The sequence below is a fragment of the Homarus americanus genome, unplaced genomic scaffold (assembly GCF_018991925.1).
Source record: "Homarus americanus isolate GMGI-L3 unplaced genomic scaffold, GMGI_Hamer_2.0 scaffold24694, whole genome shotgun sequence".
Lineage (NCBI taxonomy): Eukaryota > Metazoa > Arthropoda > Malacostraca > Decapoda > Nephropidae > Homarus > Homarus americanus.
The window spans coordinates 3,079,132-3,084,698 of NW_024732780.1; the positions used below are offsets into that span (position 1 = coordinate 3,079,132).

At 36.5% G+C, this 5,567-nt stretch overlaps 1 protein-coding gene across 1 annotated transcript in view; it reads left to right on the forward strand.

Annotated features, from left to right (window-relative positions):
* The window catches only part of LOC121868981 (organic cation transporter protein-like), a 286,571-nt gene that overhangs the window by 244,688 nt on the left and 36,316 nt on the right, over positions 1-5,567 (forward strand). The window lies entirely within an intron of this gene.

Sequence of the window (5,567 nt, forward strand, 5' to 3'; positions counted from 1 at the left end):
TCTTATATCAATGTCTACTATACTATAATGGACGATGGTTGGAAAACTAATTATTTGAAAGATCGAGAACATAAGAATGGCGGAAACTGCAGCGGGCCTATTGACCCATACTGGGCAGTCCCGTTTACACCCAGGCCTATGTAAATTGTGATGGTTTTGGCAATTACCTAGCAAGAGTGTCTTGGATTCTAAAATCGGAAGTGCAATGGTTTCAATTCCATAGACTTTCCTCAGTGTTTTCCTCAACAAAAAATTATTAAGATCTACAATATGCTAGGAAAATATTCTAAGTGAAATAATAAGTAAAGTTTAAATTAGTTAAGTTGACGTAGAGGAAGGCTAAGTTATCCTACAAAATTTCTAATTGAACTCATCTTTTAGGCGTTTATTGTGAAAACGGAACTTGTTCGTCGTACATCACTACAAGAGTAGGCGTACTATCGTGGACAAAAGCTCGCTCCCTGTGGTGGATCTGAGGCACAGGAATGAGTCTCCGAACTGACTTACCCTGACTGTGTGCGGGTGTGCTGTTTTGTCTCATTTGGGGTCGATACTGCTTCAGTTTTGGAGGGAGCAAACTCTTGTCCACGATAGAAACTTGGAAATCAATTTAAGTGGTTTGTTTCATCTCAGTTTGGTATTCTTCTAAAAAGATTTAAAAACTCACAAATATATCTCGGTAATAACTTGTTAAACACGAAAAAATTTTGCATCAGTGTACAAAGGGCTTAAAGTGTAGGAAAATCTGAGCCATCACTGTCAGCGGCGAGATCTGCCCAGTGAGGCAGGTCCCAGCTAAGTAACGCGGCGTCTCACAACGGCTCGTGTATAATGAATCTTTAGTTTCGAAACATGCGAGTTTCGAGCTCAATCAAGATGTGAAATAAGACAGTAATTCATTCACATAGCCCCGTGAACAGGCTGATAAATACATATCAGCTCAATTACCCAGACTTATATTATTATTTATCATATATTAAACAAACAATTATACAAAACAGATATAAACGAAATAAATTACAAGAACACCAACTGAGTAAATCTTCTCGTATATTCAGAGATCCTTTAATGTATTCAACCCGAAAAGAATAGTCCTTTAAAGAGAGGGTCCATCGCATCAATGTAGCATTAGAATTCTTCATTGTTTTCAAATATGAAAGAGGTTACTGGTCCGTCTGAAGGACAAATTCCTTCCCAATCAAGTAATTTTTAAACTTACCGATGGCCCAAACGATGGCAAGGCATTCCTTTTCGATGGCTGCATACCTTCGTTCTCGATCCAGCAGTACACGACTAGCATAAGATACTGGTCTGAGGGTATCATCAACCTCTAGCAACAGGACTGTACCCAATCCAGTATCTGACATATGTTCTTAGATAAAACAGTTTAGAATAATCAGGTAAACATAATATTGGTTCAAGCTAGAACTGATTTTAGTTTTGAAAACTTTCTAGTTGTTCATCTGACCAAATCAATTTGTTACTGCCGAATTTCTCGAATAGAACATTAATGCAAGATACTATTCCAGCAAAATTTGGAAAAAATCTCCGATAGAAAGATACTGTACCTACAAATGACCGTAATTGTTTCTTTTCCTGAGGTACAGGCATTTCCAAAATGGCTTTTACTTTATCTTCTACAAGTGAAAGCAGATTATTTCCCAAGGAAAATCCCAAATATTTGATAGATGGATGTGAGTCCATGGGTTCTCAAAGTGTCACACAAGGATTTTAGATCTTTCAGATGTTCTTCCCATGTACTATTATATACAACCAAGCTATCAAAGTAACAAGCTGCATTTTTAAGGCCAAAGGTCACTTTTTTCATCAGTCTAATAAATGCAGCACAAGCAGTTTTCAAACCAAATGGTAACATTCTGAATTGCATTAATCCTCTATTGCTGCAAAGGCAGTGATTTTCTTTGATGCAACAGTAAGTGGGACCTGGTAGTATCCCTTACACAGATCGATCTCAGTGAAAAACTTATCCCCAACAAACTCTCCCAAGGACTCATCAACTGTTGACTTAGGCTCAGCATCAAAATAGGTTATATCATTAACACAATGTCCATAATCGTCAGGCTTCCTTACAAGAACGACAGGCGAACAATATGCATGGTCAGAATGTTCAATAATTCCCATGTCAAACAATTTATCAACTTCATCGTTAAACACCTTAACCATATTATGAGGCATTTGATTTGGTTTCTTGTAAACTGGGATATCTGTAGTTAATTTAATGTCACGGTAAATACTTTCTGTTTTACATGGTTTACAAGAAAACACATCTGAACATTCTATAATAATGGAATCAATATCTTCCTTTTGTTCACAGGTTAATGTGCTATTGATACTAACCTTAGAGCTTGTATCAGAGGAATCATAAACAATAATATCCAATTTCGAACCTGGATCTTCTTGATTTGAATGAATGATGCATACATTACACTGCACAGAGTCAGGGTTAGAGGAATCTCTTTTAATGTATTTCTTTAGCATGTTCACATGAAAAAGTTTGATCTTATCTCGAACTTTGACGCAATAGCCTACACCATTTTAATGAGTTCCAGTGACACAATATGGACCTTTCCAAGTCTACAGGAGTCAACAGTTTTTGTACTGGTCCTTTTTGAGATTAAGATCTTGTCTGAACTGCAAAAACTCTGACATCACTTGGTTGGTTATCCTTAGCTTAAGGAACAGGCACGTGAACAGTGGGAACAGTTACACCTGGTACCAGGCCTACCAAGACATCAGTAAACCTTAAGGGGGCAGCAATAGCTTTGACCCAGTCAGATACAAACTTACACTGGAGGTAACAACGAACCTCAGGATAGAATGATGAACTCCCAGACAGTCATACACCCTCACTAACTTTTCCTTGTTATTCTTAGGAATTAATGTATCATTAATTATGACTGCACTACACCCAGTGCCAAGCATGATATTCACATCTTTGTCAAATAATTTACCCTTCTCAAGTAAAGCATTCTTAGAACAGGTTTTAGTTTTGAACACAAAGTTTACTTTCGATGTGCCCACCCGGGCACAGGACACTGACCCACATCGGGGCCTGGGGGGAGAAAATGTAATAATAATAATAATAATAATAATAATAATAATAATAATAATAATAATAATAATAATAATAATAATAATAATAATAATAAAAATAATAATAATAATAATTCAGATAAGTAATTTTTTTAATAGAAAATAAAATAAAAATAAAATAATAATAATAATAATAATAATAATAATGAAGAACCATAAAGAAATACAAAAATGAAACAAAATCAAGAATGAGAAACAATATATGTATGTTATGTTGTCAATGGTAAGAGAAACAATTGAGACCCTGCAATTGTGTGTAAATGAGGCAGAAAGTCAGATCAGCAACCTGGGACTTGGTTACAATTTTCGTGATGCCATATGGCAGCAGAGTCTACCATTAGACAATACATTATGCTTCCAATATCTTCCCAGGCAGTAGTACCTCCCTGTTTGGTAGCTGCCTACTACCTACAGGTCGAAGGTCGTATGTGCCCTTTCTCTTTACAGTGATGATATGTAACTTCCTTCTTTTGAGAGTCGGACGTTACAGAATTGTAGACATCAGAAAGTTGTTTGGGCAAAGTTTTAGTTTTACTACTTCTATGGGCAAGTCTATATCTGTCTGGGCAATTTTTAAGTTATCAGCCAGTTCCATTTTTTTTTTTAGAAAAGTCCTGAATTCATTAGAACAATTGCTATAGAAATTATCTCTAATCATAAAATCGACTACAGACTCAAAATCTTCGCTTACCTCACTCATAGTAAGCCATCTTCGAAATGGTTCTCCATTCGAGTAATCATCTTAACATAAGTTTCTCCATCCTTTAGTCTACACTCTTTAAATTTACTGCTGTATGATTCTATGTCAACTGCTTCAGTCAAAAGTAAAGCCTTCTTTAATACTTCATAATTCTCGAAAGTCTCATGAGGAAGACCCATATAAGTTTGTAGCCCCTTACCTCGTAATAAAGTACCGAGATATATGTAATACTCATTTTTCTTCCATCTCTGAAGCTCAGCAATACGTTCAAACCGACGTAAAAATAAGTCCATATCATCTGTGCCCTCGATAAAACAAGGAATCTGTAGTCCCTTCAGAGATTTAGATATACTTTCATCTACATCCACAGATACCCCTGAAGCGGATAGCCAAATAAGCCAAGGCTAATTCATGTGAGCGTTGTTTCTCTTCCTCTGCTAAATCTAACTCATGACGTTTAGCCTCCCACTCTGCTGCACGTTCTTCGCGAGCTATGGCTTCCTTATATCTCTGTTCTTCTTTCTCTATTAAACGTGAAATATCCTCCCTGATAGACCAGCATCTTCCCCAGCCTTCATTAAAGTACATACATCAATTTTAGGTCCTTCCACATCTCATGAGTAACAATATCTCAAGAGTAGCAAACAAAATTAAGAATGAATTAAAATTGAACTTCTCTTCCGCGAGGTAAAAATAATGGATAAATCCATCACACCTGCACGAAAATACAAAAGATAGCCGCAGCACCATCGCTGATCACCCGACCATCTCAAACAATGGAACCACAAGCACGTTAAAAGCTTAAACCATCACCTATCCGTATCAGCTAAGGGAACATAAGAACATAAGAATGGAGGAAACTGCAGCGGGCCTATTGGCCCATACTGGGCAGTCCCGTTTACACCCAACCCCTATTGCTCATATAAGCATCCAACCTATGTTTGAAGCTATTCAGCATATTCGAGTTAATTTGAAGCTATTCAGCATATTCGAGTTAAAGGAGTAGTGGATATAACCGTCACACTACACTTGTGCCAAAGAATGAACCCAGGTCATATAAGTAATATGTTACAGAACAAGACTACTCAATTGGGATGAGGAACAATCCCTATCATGGGTTAGAAAAATATAAAACATACTTTAATAGTACACTTTAAAGGTACTCACCACATAGCTATAGACCCCATGAAATATTAAATGACCTACCCGAAATGCGTAAGATATCATTGTGCATCCACTCTCTTTTTTAAATGGTTTACAAGGATTAAATACATCAGGAATTACTGTGGATGGTCACATAACATCCAGTCCGCAAGACAGGAATGAACCACTCGTTTAATGAAGCGCGAGTCCCGGAGCCACAGTGATCAAGACTAATAGCTGCAAGACGATTAATGTATAAGATACATACACAGTTCAAAATTAAACAAATATGCACCAAGCAAGGAAATAAATACAGCAGTTAATCATACTCACTACGCCAATATGTCAAGGTATTCGTTAAAGGTTGTTAGATCTTCACACCAATTATGATTAACTCTGCCTTTATCTCTCAACTATGAATGATTGTATCAAAGTAAAAATAAAGATAAGTATAAAACAAAACTGTATTAACACTAATAAATAAAGAATAGTGGCAGCATATTAAAGAGACCATACAAAACATGAATCATGGCTGGTAGAACATAAGAACAGCCTTTTTTTTTTAAACAGTTTGTGATATAGCTCGAATGCGACGAGTCTGCAGTAGGCC